Raw genomic sequence first — 14,399 nt, forward strand, 5'->3', positions numbered from 1 at the left:
CACACAAAAGGTACAGTCAAAATATGGCATACAAGTGAAAAAATGGTACACCTGTATGTGTCACTTAACATGAATGGAGCTTTCGGGACTAGAAGTTGTTCTTGGTAAGTGAATGGTGCGTGAATGTGAAGTCCTGGGCCATCACTGTACACTACTGTTGACTTTAGAAACACTTGACACTTAGGCTGTATTAGCTATGCAAATACAGTTTTATTTCTGTAATAACAAATCAATCTTAGCTTACTGTAACTTTTTAAAAATAATCTTAGCTTACTGTAACTTTCTAAATTTGCAAACTTTTATAATTATTTTAACTTTTTGACATTTTTATAGTCACATAACTTAAAACAAACACACTGTACAGCTATACAAAAATATTTTTCCTTCATATCTTTAGCTACATGCTTTTTAATATTTTACAATTATTATTTATTTGTTTTTAAACGTGTGTTGTTAAAAATGAAGACACAAATACACATATTCCCCTAGACCTACTTAGGGTCGGGCTCATCGGCATCACCGTCTTCCACCTCCACATCGTGTCCCACTGGAAGGTCTTCACCGGCAGTAAGTCACGTGGAGTTGTCACCCCCTGATAACAATGCCTTCCTCTGGTATCTACTGAAGGACCTACCTAGGGCTCTAACTATTTTTTGTACAAGCAGAAAAAGTACAATCTAAAATAATAACTAAAAGTAGAGTGCAACAAATCTAGAAACCAGTAGCATAACCAATGATTTTTATTATTAAGTATTACATACTGTACATAATTGCATGGGCTAGACGTTTTACAGGACTGGCAGCACAGTAGATTTGTTTTCACCGGTATCACTACACACAGGTGAGTAAGGCACTGTACTACAGTGTCAGGAGGGCTCCAGCGTCACCAGACGATAGGAAGACATTTTTCAGCTTCATTATAAGGTCATGGGACCACTGACATATATATGGTCTGTCCTTAACTAAAATACCCTTATGTAATGCAAGACTGTACTTCCCACCTCCACTCTTAACTCTCCATTAAGGAGCTACTGTTAGCAAATCAACATCTACATGATAGGCTATTATTCTCATTTTGCCTGTATGGTCTCTTAAACCCAGTCATCTACCAAGCTTTCCCACAAAATGCCCTCACCCTTGCTCTGCCCCTGTGAGGGCAGGCACAGCATCCCATACTAGCCTCTGGTGGTGCCTTTTCCACACTGGAGAAGTCTGTACAGCAAGTATAAAGCCTAGAAACTTCCTAGAAAGTTTAAAGTTCCTTAGTATGTTATCAGACCTGCCCACTGCAGAATATTGCAGTGTACAGTCTCACATGTTCACATTGTATTCTTATGCTTCTACATCTTCCTTCATCATTTTCTCACATGTTCTAGTTTATCTTCCTATCTTCAGTGATTGCAGGTGGCTTTCTGTCTAGGTAACAGATCCCTGTTGGACTTTTATTTATTTATTTTTTTTTTGGTAGAGATAATTCAAATTAAAACCACAATACCAAAAAAAAAAAAAATTAAGAAATCTTCCCTTTCACAACCAACTCTTATCAGCCTCCACTTTTCTTTTGCTTATGCATTGAGACGTTTTTCCTGTAGCTCAGCTATCATTTCCAGGTTGTATCTCCTTTCTTGCTTTGGATGACTTGATCTTTTCCCTTTACTATGGATCTGATTCTTAAGTCCATGGCCCGATTTCTGTACTTCGGATGTCACATGTCAGGACAACCTCAGGCCTCACTGGGCCACATCCCATGACGCTAGCTGTCCTTCCTCCCATGGAGGTGACTATTGTGGTGCCCACAGACCTGTGTGATTGGAATGGCTTCAGCTCTCTGGGACTCTTCCTTCCTAGACATTCTTCACATTAAGGCCTCCTTACCAGCATCCTCAATTCTTCAACTATGCTGCCTTTCATTTCTTCATATTGTGGTCTTTGGCTGGCAAAGCCCCCAAATCCTTCCACTGAGGTTTTGTTGCTGTGGTACATCTTCGGAAAACCCATGCCCACCGTGAGGTCGCTTTATCCATCCTCCTGTGTCTTTTCTCTTTATCCAGACAGAGACAATAAGTCATTCCTTCTGAACTCTTGTTTCTCAAACATAAAGGTGAATTTTCAGTCTGCATTCTAGACAACTTGTGCAGTATTCGACACTTGACCATCAGTCCCTCTTGTTTGGAATTGTTTTCTCTCTCTTGATCTCCCTCAGGGGACTTCCTCCTTCTTCAGTGTGGGTAGTCTCCAAGGCTTCCAGCTTTGGTCCTCTTCGTAGGCTCCTAAAACACATGCTCCAATCAACAATCTGCCCTTTACATGGCTTTGAATTCCAATTCTCTGCTGACTCCCAGATCAGTCTCCAAGCTGTGCTTATGTCTCCGATTGTGAGCTGCATACACCTACTTGAGCATTTCACACCCCTTGCCCCCAACTCAACATTCAACTCCATCAGTTCACCTACTTTACTACGTAAGTCACATCTTTTTTTGAGATAAATCTCACAGATGATTTGTTTCCCAATGCTGGTCATGATTATAAGAAATTTAAAAATGCCATTGAAAAAATGGCATTTTACCTCTTACAACCTACCCAGTAGCCAAACAAAAATAACAATAAGTCCAGAAAACATTTGAAGCCACAAATGAACCCACTATGTTCCTACATACTCAGCAAGTTCTCTTTCTGACCTGGGAAAGTTCTGTTGACCAGGAACGATGTAGGCACTGTGGAGACAGAAAGTTGAATCCGACGCTATCTTTCTTTTCTTAGTCAGTTCAGGCTGCTGTAACAAATTACCATAGGTTGTGTGGCTTAAGCAACAAACATTGATGTCTCCCGGTTCTGGAGGCTGGAAGTCTGAGATCAGGACGCCAGTTTGGTTGAGCGCTGGTGAGAGCCCTCTTCCTGGTTATGGCCTCAAATGGGTTTTCTGTGGTGCATGTGAGGAAACAGAGAGATGGCCTGTCTCTTCTTTTTATAAATGCATTTATCCCATCATGGGGGCCCAATCCCAGCACCTCATCTAAATCTGAATGCCACACAAAGCCACCACATTGGAGATTAGGGTTTCCACAGATGCATTTTTTGGGGTGGTAGACAAAAGTTTAGTCTCTAGCACTTCCATTCTGGAAGCTTGCAGTGTGTCAGGCAAGACAGACCATTATATCAAACAGGTTGTGCTCAGAGCTACAGCAGAGCTTTAAATAATGCCATAGGATTTCTATGAGAGGTGAAATATAAATGCCAACTAGACTTTATGTCTGCCAGATTATCATTAGAAAATCCTATAGGTTCTGATCATTGTAATCAGATATGTATAAAGCAATTGACTAATAGGAGCATGCATGTATCAGGCATGATTTGGAGGAAATAAATGAAGGGGATCCAGTAAGATGTTAGAAATTCAAGAACGAGTTCTCCAAGGAAAAATCAAAGTTATTACTATATCACAAACCTGTCTGAAATTGGGGCAATTAATCTTGTAACTTCTATGAGAATTATCTAGTTTAAATCTTCAGGCTTGATTTCCAATGTAGTGTATTATTTATTGCCTTATTCTCTCTTACTCTAGGACTTAGACCTTGGATTTTCTGAATTAAAATGAAAAGATTGAACATTGTCTTTGAGAAGCTGTTTACTTTCCCTAACTCTCCACTCCAGCAAATAACACTATCTCCAAGGTCCAGGTGCGGAACCCTGGACTCATTCCCTCTTTGGTCCACATCCAATTCCATTCTCATTTCCCATGTGGATGCCTTTCTCTCACATAAAAATCCTTGGGTTTGACACCTAAACTTGAACTTTTCTCCTTGTTTCAGTTTTTTCCCTCACTTTGGCACTTCTGGAATTCCCTTTCTTTCTTCTGCTAATAGTCATATCATTTACTAAATACCCTGTAGAAGAAAAGAACCATGGAAGATTCAACTCTAAATGTGAGGTGGTCCTTGCCTGTGGGATTGCAATCTATTAGGAAACATAGTTCTTCAAGCAACTGTAAATTCTTACTCTTTCCTGATAGATTGCAACCCTGTAGGAAAGGTTTGTGGTAGGTGGAGCAGGAGCACGGTCAGAATGGACACCCCTTAGTAATGGGACATGCTTGTTTCCAATCTCATGCTTTTTTCATTCTTTCTCTTCCACCTTTTCATAAAATTTGAGAATGAGGCAATCGCCTAGCTTATTTTGGGTGCACAGGTAATGAGGGATACAGAATGTGGTGTTGTCATTTGTTCAATCATTACTTGGGGGTACTTGGAAGAAAGGACAAGATTTTCTCTGGTAGCAGTTAAAGACAACACAGCGTCCAATGTCTGAAAGTGATAGGCAGTGACTTTTCACTATTTTGTTTGTTTGTTTGTTTGTTTGTTTTGTATTTTTTAGAGATAGGGTCTTATTCTGTCACCTAGGCTAGAGTGCAGTGGTACCACATAGCTCACTACAGCTTCAGCCTCCTGCAATCAAGCCATCTTCCTGCCTCAGTCTCCCAATTGTCACTTTTTTTAACAGCTTTATTGAGGCATGTATGGTGTGACAAAAAAATACACCAATTTCAAGTGTATTTAAGTGATTATTTTTTACTTATTTTACCGAGCAAAATAAGCAAAATTTATGGAAAGCAACCGTCACCATAAATTGCTTTTATAACATTTTCACTCTTCCAAGAAGATCCCTCAAATCCATTTCGAGTTTACTTGTAGTCCTACTTCAAGCATCAGCTAACCACTAATCTGCTTTCTCTATACTTTCGCCCTTTGTGAACATTTCATATAAATGGATTTGTACAATATGTGTTTTTGTGTGTGTGGTTTTTCTTAGCATAATGAGTTTGAGTTTCATGCAGGATGTAGCATATGTAGGTAGTTCGCTTTTTTATGGCTGAATAGTATTCCAGCATTATGGCCATATCACATTTTCTCAATCCACTTTTTAGCTGACGCACAGCTAGGTTGTGTCCAGTTTCAGGCTCTTGGAAATGATGCTTCTAAGAACATTCATGAGTGGGTCTCTGTGTAGACCTGTTGTTATTTCTCTTAGACAGATTCCTAGGAGCAGAATAGCTGGGTCATATGGAAGTCCTATATTTAAGTTTTTGAGAAACCGCTAAACTATTTTCCAAAGTGTCTGCACCATCTTATACTCCAACCACCAATGTATGAGAGTTCCCATTTCTCCACATCCTTACTAATGCTTGTTATTTTCGATCTTATTTTTGTTATTGTAGCAGATATAAAATAGTACCTTATTGCCTTTTTAGTTTACATTTTCCTAATGACTAACAATAGCCATTATATATACCTTGGGTGAAATGTTAGCTCACACATTTTGCCCACTTTCTTATTGGGGTATTTTTTATTGAGTTATAAATTTCTTTTGAAAATATGAATACAAGTTCTTTATTAGATATGTGTTTGGCGTATTTTCTCAGTCTGCTGTTTGTATGTTAATTTTCTTAATATTATCTTTTGTAGTACAAAATTTTTGAACATTGAAGAAGTCTAATTTATCATTTATTTTCTTTTACAGACTATGATTTCAGTATAGAATCTAGGAGATTTTTGCTTAACCCAAAGATTTTCTCCTATTTTTTTTTCCCAAAAGTTCTATTGTTTCAGCTCTTAGAAGTAATCATATAATCAATTTGAATTAGTTTTTGTGACTTATGTGAAGATCTAAGTTTATGTTTTTGGATTGTATATGTATATCCAGTTGTCCAGGCCCCATTTGTTGAACACACTGTTCTTTCCCTAATGAATTACCTTGGCATTTTTGTCAAAAATCAATATATGGATTTATTTTTGAATTCTCAATTCTGTCTTATAGAGGTAGATGACTACCTGTCTTCGTCCATTCTGGCTGCTATGACAGAACACCATAGACTTGGTGCTTTATAAATAACATAAATTTCTCTCTCACAATTCTAGAGATGGTGGTGTCTGAGATCAAGGTTCTGGGAGATCTGGTGTCTGGTGGTCGCTCCCTGGTTCACACATACACATCCATCTATGTGCATGGGGCTTACTGCCACCAACAGATGCCCCTTCCTGCTTCCAAGGGAAATTTCATCTCCTTTTCATGAGAAGCACAGTGACCGTGAAATAAACTGGTCTTTTTGCTTCCATCTTCTAAGGTACTTTCTACATCAACTACCCAAACATTCTGCTACTAGGGTTGTTAGGAACTCAATGTTTGTGTTCCCTGGCAAAATGTGTATATTGAAGCTCTAATCCCCAGTGTGGCTGTGTTTGGAGACAAGGCCACTAAGGAAGTGATTAAGGTTAAATGAGGTTGTAAGTGTGGGGCCCTAAACCAATAGGATTGGTTCCCTTATAAGAAGAGACATCCAAGAACTTGCTCTTAGTCTCTCACGTTAAACACAAACAAAGAAGAGGTCATGACTGCTGGGTGCAGTCATCCATATCTGTAACCCCAGCACTTTGGGAGGCCGAGGCAGGTGGATCACCAGAAGTCCGGAGGTCTAGACCAGCCTGGCCAACATGGTGAAACCCCATCTCTACTAAAAATTACAAAGATTAGCAGGGTGCATGGTGCACATCTGTAATCCTAGATACTGGGGAGACGGAGGCAGGAGAATTTCTTGAACCTGATAGGTGGAGGTGGCAGTCAGCTGCAGTCTCGCCACTGCACTCCAGCCTGGGCAACAGAGTGAGACTCTGTCTCAAAAACGAAAAAAGAAAAAAAGAAGAGGTCATGTGAGCACAGAGAGGCATGCTGACTGTCCACAACCAAGAGAAGAAGCCCTAGAAGAAAACCTCTCCCTCATCATCATCTTGATCCTAGACCCCAAGCCTCCAGAACTGTGAGAAATAAGCTTCTTTTGTTGAAGCCACTTACTCTCTGGTATTTTGCTACGGCAGCTCTGGCAAACTGATACAAGTGTTGAGACAAAAAAAAGGAGTTGTCCTAATTCTAATCTCTGTCCTTTCTTCATAGCTAAGAATCACAGTCTACATCCAAATGCAAAAACATTTCCACAACAGAATAATTAATATGTATTGTGTATACAATTTTAATTGTTTGTGGTAGTTGGGCATTGTTATGAATTTGACTTTCAGAGCTGGAATTTTTTTTTTCTTTTTTGGTATACCTTCTCATGAAATAGTCTTAGTATTTGTTAAAACAAAATATGAGATTTATTTTTGGTTGGTAAAATAAAACATTTACCAAAAATGTATTGAAAGGATGAGAGATTAGAGATAGATAAATCAGACTGAAAACAAGGTCCTTTACTGGAAGAGGCTGGCCTGTGATACACTGCAAAGACTTTAAATGGCTATATATGTGGAAGACATAAATGGAGAAAGTTACTTCAAAAATTAAAGTTAGAGCTACTGGGAGGATGATGCCACCACTGTCTGGGAGCTGTGACTAAAGAGTGCACTCATACGCGTGTGGTGCATGTGTGTGTGTGCATGTGTCTGTGTGTGTGTGCGCATGCATGTGTGTGTGCGTGTGTATGCGTGCATGTGTGGGGGGTGTGTGTGTGCACGCGCGCACGCATATGTGTGTGGGTGTGTGTGCATGTGTGTCTGTGTATACACGCGTGTGTGGTGTGTGTATGGGCGTGCGTGTGTGTGCTCACGTGTGCATGCATGTGTGTGCGTGTGTCTGTGTGTGCATGCTCATGGTGTGTGTGTTGTGTGTGCGTGTGTGCACATGCGTGTGTGGTGTGTGTGCATGTGTGCGCGCGTGTGTGTCTATGTGTGTCCACGCTTGTGTGAGTGCGTGTGTGTCATGTGTGTGCGTGTGTCTGTGTGTACGTGCGCACGTGTGCGTGTGTGTGTGTTTGCATGTGCGTGCGTGTGTGTTTGCATGTGCGTGTGTGTGGTGTATGTGCGTGTGTGTGTCTGTGTGTGCGCGCATGCATGTGTGTGCAGTGTGTGCGCGTGCGTCTGTGTGCACGCGCGCATGTGTGTGTGTGTCTGTGGAGAGCTTAGTATGAGAGGAAAAATGTCATATTCAGTGAAAATTTTCAGAAATCAGAACTGTGGTATTGACAGTCATCCCAGATTACTAAGGATGGTGTTGGAGTTTGCCAATAGTAAATCTTATAGTTCCTGTAAAAGAAAAACAAACAAAAAGCTGAGTAAATAAACGAAGAACCAGTAGATGTGTTTGGAAAGACTTGATCCCTGGTGAGAATGGGGACACAATTGAAATGAGGTAATCATCCACCAAAACCAAGGAAAATTGCTTAAAGGAAGAAGGAGAAGAACATGACCCAGAGACAATGAGAGCTACGAAAAGCTATTTGACAAGCCCATTCATCCCTCATCAGTGTCTGGGAGAAAGCAGACGCTACCCGCATGCTGCCTATCTCCCAAAAAACTCTTTCTGCAAAATGCAGTGCTGTCCCCAGAGTCATGTGAGGGGTAACCCTGATGATGACGGGGGAAGCGAGCTGCGAAGAATTCACCCTGAGGTAGCCAGCAATCTATGTGTGGGCTGTGGTTTGGAGACATTTGGTGATTTTAAAAAGGAAGTGACAACGGAAGGCAAGAAGAAGGGAAAATGTCTCTTGGGATAGAGAATAAAAAATGTTTTTAAGCCGTGTGGAGCTAAGCAGTGGAGAGTCAGACATCCATAACTGAAAAACAGCAAACAATCAAAAAACAAAAAAGTCTACAATTCTTAGCATAGTTTCTAATACAAGATAAATCAATGTACAATTGTTTATATCTAGAACCTATATTTATCAAAAATAGTTTCTTAACGACGCTTTTGTCTTTCAAAAATTTAAATTTTAAAATTTTCCTTCATGAAGCTTTTGTCTCTTTTAGAATTTCAAAGTTCTTTAGTATCAGTATTTTACATTGAAGTACTTGCTGACATCATGGCATGAGGAGTTTTCCAAATGTCTGCAAAACTGTCATGGAGAAAAACTGTAATGAAAAGAAGTGTTCCTGAACTGAAATGTTATGGCTATTTTTGGATTTTTTCTTTACTTGATAATTGGCACAAAAATCAAATCCCTTAATCCTAAAGCACAACGCACCTTTGTCCTAATAATCAGAAATTCCATAAAATACAAAAACATAAGAGTGTTTGAAAGTCCAGTACCTTTCTGATTTTCAAATAAACCTAAGTGAACACAAAATGGAGGACGCATATGTGCTTGAACAAGGGCTACTTTATTAGATTTTTTGAGTCTTCTCAATTTGGTCATGCCTTGAAGTCAGTGGCTAGTGTATTGTGTCTTTGATCACAGTGTCAGCGTCTAAAAGATCTATGTGGCCTTTACTTTCAGAAAAGGGTAAAAGCTCTTCCTGGGAAAATGTATCCCTGTAAGCCAGCTGCCTTTCAAGTCAAAACAGAAGGGATCGTTTTCAGGCTACCCAGATAACAAGCCTCCATTTTTCCCTTTCTTACGGCGCTACAGCCAGATAGCACTTAAGTGATAGAAAGAGTTTCTCCTGGGCTATATTACCTTGAAATGAATAAAACTCAATGCATTATTGTAAAGGCAGAGATGTTCTGATTTTGGGAGCAGGAGGGTTTCAAAGTGGGATAACAGGGATGGAACACTGGTAAAATGAGAGGGCTCGCCATAATAAATGAAGAGTCTACCTGGAGAAGCCAGCAAATTATTGTGTGAGAGAGGGACACATTAGTGAGACAAAAGAATTGCATTGGCTGAGTCACCTCAGATCTCAGGAGTAAATCGTTACCATCAGGCCTCTCTCAATGTATAATGGACCTCGCCTGTTTAAAGTCCAGGCAAGCTAGGAAGAACAATGTCTCTGAAACCAATTTGCTGTGGATCTGTATATCTTCAAAGTTCATGGCTCCAAACTGCTTGCCTGTTGGTGAACACGACAGATATTTGGCCACTTCTCCTCTCATTAACCCCAAGCCACTACTTTTGCTCTTTTCCACCTCTTGCCCTTACAGGGGCTGATATACCCACTCATCAATTATGTCCCAAGCTGCCCCTGAACAAGAAAGCTATAAATGTTGCTCAAAGCCACCTTATTCTTGCTTACATCCTGTTTAGGTCTAGTGTGCTTTTGTGTCTTTCTGGGAATATTCTCAGCTCCCTCCCTGTCTTCTACACTGAATTTGCCAGTCTTCTTCTTAGATTGTGAAAATTAATGTGCCTTTATAATGGTCACCTTTATTTCTCCCTCTTGCCCAATATCCTTTATTTTTCCAGGACCTAATTTAAAGAACGAGACTACTAACATTATCGCTCCCTATATGTGAGAGAACAAACAATATGATATTTTGTGTTTACACCCAAGTCAATGTACTTTTCCAAATTCTTTCCCATAAATGTCAATAGTGATCTCTGATTTTGCAGATCACAGCAAAATATTATTGAGCCTAGTTCTTGGAACTTGGAGGCAATGAATGAAGATCACATTTGTGTAGTTTGGAGACAAACTAGGAAGGATCTATGGTCAAAGAAAGTTTGGAAAGGCAGAAGACTCAAGCCCTGCAATAGAATTACCCAGCAATGATAAGATTGCCACTCCCCCATCTTGCCACCTTCTTTGTGCTAGGGAAGTGCGAAGGAGGAAAACTGACTTCAGTATCTATTATGTTCAAATATGGTGTCCTTCCTAGTGCGGTGTGTTGACTCAGTTGATGATACAGTTACAGAGGATGTGAATGGGAGGACAGAGAGGGCCCTATCTGTGGGCTGGCCATACAATTTATCATCCAAACTGGCACAACTTGGACAGTGAAGGGGAGTGTTCTTTTAATAATTATGCCTAAACAATGTGTGTTCACTGAAATGACCCAGAAACAATGGTGTGTATTAAATACTTCCTATTTAAGAGGTTTGTGGAAAAACAGAAAACAGTGAAAGAAACTACCCCTTGTCCAGTTTTTACTCAAGTAGCAGAATACCTTGGATTTCATAGCAGCAACAGAAAACACACTCCAAAATAGGAATTACAACCATTTTTGGGGCACCAAATAATACTAGTTTAAAGATGTGGCAAACAAACTGGTGGTCAATTGAAATTGAAGAACGAGTTCTCAAAAGGCCAACATAAAGGTGAAAAATATGCTCTATCTCCAGTTCAGGAATAGCTGTTCTTCCACTTGTCACATGGTTGTAGTTTTGCTATTTTGTCAGGTGAGTTGGTTGCAGAAACTCCCCCTGGAGATGACCCTAATTGCCATGTCTTCCTAGAAAGTGCAAACACAGTAAAGTCACAGCTATAATATTGATATGCCATGGGTCCTACCCACATGTGAAAGTGTGCAGTGTGTCCTTCACCTCAACATATAGAGGGGTGATTTGCATACTTGTGATACTGTGTTAGTCTGTTCTCACACTGCTAATAAAGACATACTCAAGACTGGGTAATTTTTTAAATTCTTTATTTATTAATTTTTTTTCTTTTGAGATGGAGTCTTGCTCTGTCACCCAGGCTGAAGTGCAATGGTGCGATCTTGGCTCATTGCAACCTCCGCCTCCTGGGTTCAAGTGGTTCTCCTGCTTCAACCTCCCTAGTACCTGGGACTACAGGGTCCATCATCATGCCTGGTTAATTTTTGTATGTTTAGTAGAGACGGGGTTTCACCATGTTGTCCAGACTGGTCTTGAACTCCTGACCTCAGGTGATCCACCCACTTCGACCTCGTAAAGTGCTGGGATTACAAGCGTGAGCCGCCGTGCCCGGCCAAAGTAGGGTAATTCATAAAGGAAAGAGGTTTAATTGACTCACAGTTACACATGTCTGGGGAGACCTCACAATCATGATGGAAGGTGAATGAGGAGCAAAGTCACGTCTTACATGGAGGCAGGCAAGAGAGTGTGTGCAGGGGAATTCCCATTTATAAAACCATCAGACCTTGTGAGACGTATTCACTACCATGAGAACAGTATGAGGGCACCACCCTCATGATTCCGTTATCTCCACCTGCCCTGCCCTTGACATGGGGGATTATTACAATTCAAGGTGAGATCTGGGTGAGGACACAGCCAAACCATATCAGATACCATGAACTGCTTTCTCTAGTGGAATCCAACACTATTCATGATAACAGTAATATAATAGCAATAATAGAAGGTGCCATCCTGGAACAGATACTCTGTGTCAGGCACCATGCCCCCTGCTTCTTACACGGCAGCTCTAAAAATCCCGACCTCCCTCACAACTAGTTCTATGGTGTACTGTCATCTCTAATTCTGCAGATGTGAAAACTGGCACAGAAGAGTTCCATAAGATTTCTGTACGAGCACAATGTAAGAGATTGTATGTGTTTGCTAGGGCTGCAAAAACAAAATACCTAAGACTGGGCAGCTTAAACCACAGACATCTGTTTTCTTACTGTTCTGGAGGCTGCAAGTCCAAGATCGAGACATCAGCAGGTGTTGCTCACCGTCTTGCTATATCTTCACATGGTGCCTTCTCTGTATGTGAGCAACCCTGGTATCTCTGTGTCCAAATTTCTCTTCTTATAATGACTTGGTCAGATTGAATTAGGACCCACCCTAACAGACTCATTTTCACTTAATCAGCTCCTTAGAGGTTCTATGTCCAAATACAGTCACATCCTGAGGTACTAGGCATTTAGGACTTCAACACACAAATTCAAGGGGGACACAGTTCAAGCCATGACAGTGACCTAGCTGAAGTTCAAAACTGGTCTAGGTCTAAAACCGTGGTTTCCCTGTCATACTTGCTTCCAACCACCAAAGGCAAGTACTTTATTCTATGCTTTAAGAGAAGCATATTTCCAGGTTACTGCCTCTATCCCCTAAGAGTTTTCAGCATAGGAGAGCAGAGCAAGAAGCTGACAACTTACTCTCCTGCAAAACAAAATGCAATCATAATTAAATAAGAGCCCTCAGAAGACCATAGAGCAAAATGGATCAAAGTACCACTGAAATTAGAGTACGTGGCTGGGCGCAGTGGCTCACGCCTGTAATCCCAGCACTTTGGGAGGCTGAGGCAGGCAGATCACGAGGTCAGGAGATCGAGACCATCCTGGCTAACACGGTGAAACCCTGTCTCAACTAAAAGTACAAACAAATTAACTGGGCGTGGTGGCCGGTGCCTGTAGTCCCAGCTACTTGGGAGGCTGAGGCAGGAGAATGGAGTGAACCTGGGAGGCGGAGCTTGCAGTGAGCCGAGATCGCACCACTGCACTCCAGCCTGGGTGACAGAGCAAGACTCCGTCTCAAAAAAAAAAAAAAAAGAAAAGAAAAAAGAAAAAGAAATTAGAGTACCTGAGTTCAAATCTACAATTCAGTAGCAGATAGCAGAAGCAATTAAGGTGAGAATCCTATCCCTTCATTAAAAAACTATATATTGAGAGTCTACCAGGTGCCGTGTATTGCTCTAGGCTCTTGAGATATATTATACAGCTCTACATGATTATTCAAAAAAGTGTTTGCAAAATAAATGAGACAGTTTATACCAACTGTCTGATGCTTCCTGTTATCTTTAAATAAGGTCTTTGTGGATAATCCAAATTTGCTGATTTAAAGGATTTTTAAGTTAATTAAATATAGGAGAGAATTAAATAGGAAGATGTAAGGTATTTTTAAATTTAACATTCCTTCGAAGCAATAATAAAATATTCAAGTGGGACAAATTCAAATAGCAAGTGGGACTGGCCAAACCATTGGGAAAAAGCTTTCTGATCAAGTGGTTCTGAGACAGCGTAAAAAACCAACTTAATGCCAGACTCTAACTATACAAGAGAAGAATTTGGACAAAAGATGATAAAGAAATCTTTGAGATAAGTTACCTGAAACTGCCAAGAAAATTCGATCCGATTCTATATCCACATCTGTACCTCACCCCTTCTCCTTGTGGAAATACAAAGTCCTGGGCCAGTCTGCTCAGGCCTTCCAGCACTAAACATACTCTGTTGAGACATAACATGGGATCAGAGATTTACAAAGACTAGAATCATCTAGCACAGTGATACAAGTATGTGGCATTCTAGAGACCTCTCTCTATATATTGATGTTTATCTGTTTAGAAACACACACCAGGATTAAGATAAAAGGGTATATGTTTCACTAGGTCACACTTTGCAAATGTAGTGGCCACATTTTTTATTATTTTAAAGATAAGAGACATCATACAAGTTTGCAGAATCTCAAGTAAGACCACAGAGCCCAGGAGTTCTGGACAACATTAAATTCAGCCATCTAATAAAACACTGTTCATAGTTGTCATGACAACATCCTCCTTCTTCTCACTTGGAGTATGCCTCCTTCTTCTAGATGGAAGTGTTTATTTGGTGTCTGTTGGGAGGCTATAATTTTTTATTGAAATATACCGTTGAAAGGGCATTGAATTGGAATTCACTGAGCCTTAGGATTACTGTATATGAATCTGTGTTAAGATAACATACAACGCTTTCTTAAAGTCTTCCTCTCGTGGAAGCCAGATTTGTCGTATCTCTTATGAAGCTTT

The sequence above is a fragment of the Piliocolobus tephrosceles genome, chromosome 15 (genome assembly GCF_002776525.5).
Source record: "Piliocolobus tephrosceles isolate RC106 chromosome 15, ASM277652v3, whole genome shotgun sequence".
Lineage (NCBI taxonomy): Eukaryota > Metazoa > Chordata > Mammalia > Primates > Cercopithecidae > Piliocolobus > Piliocolobus tephrosceles.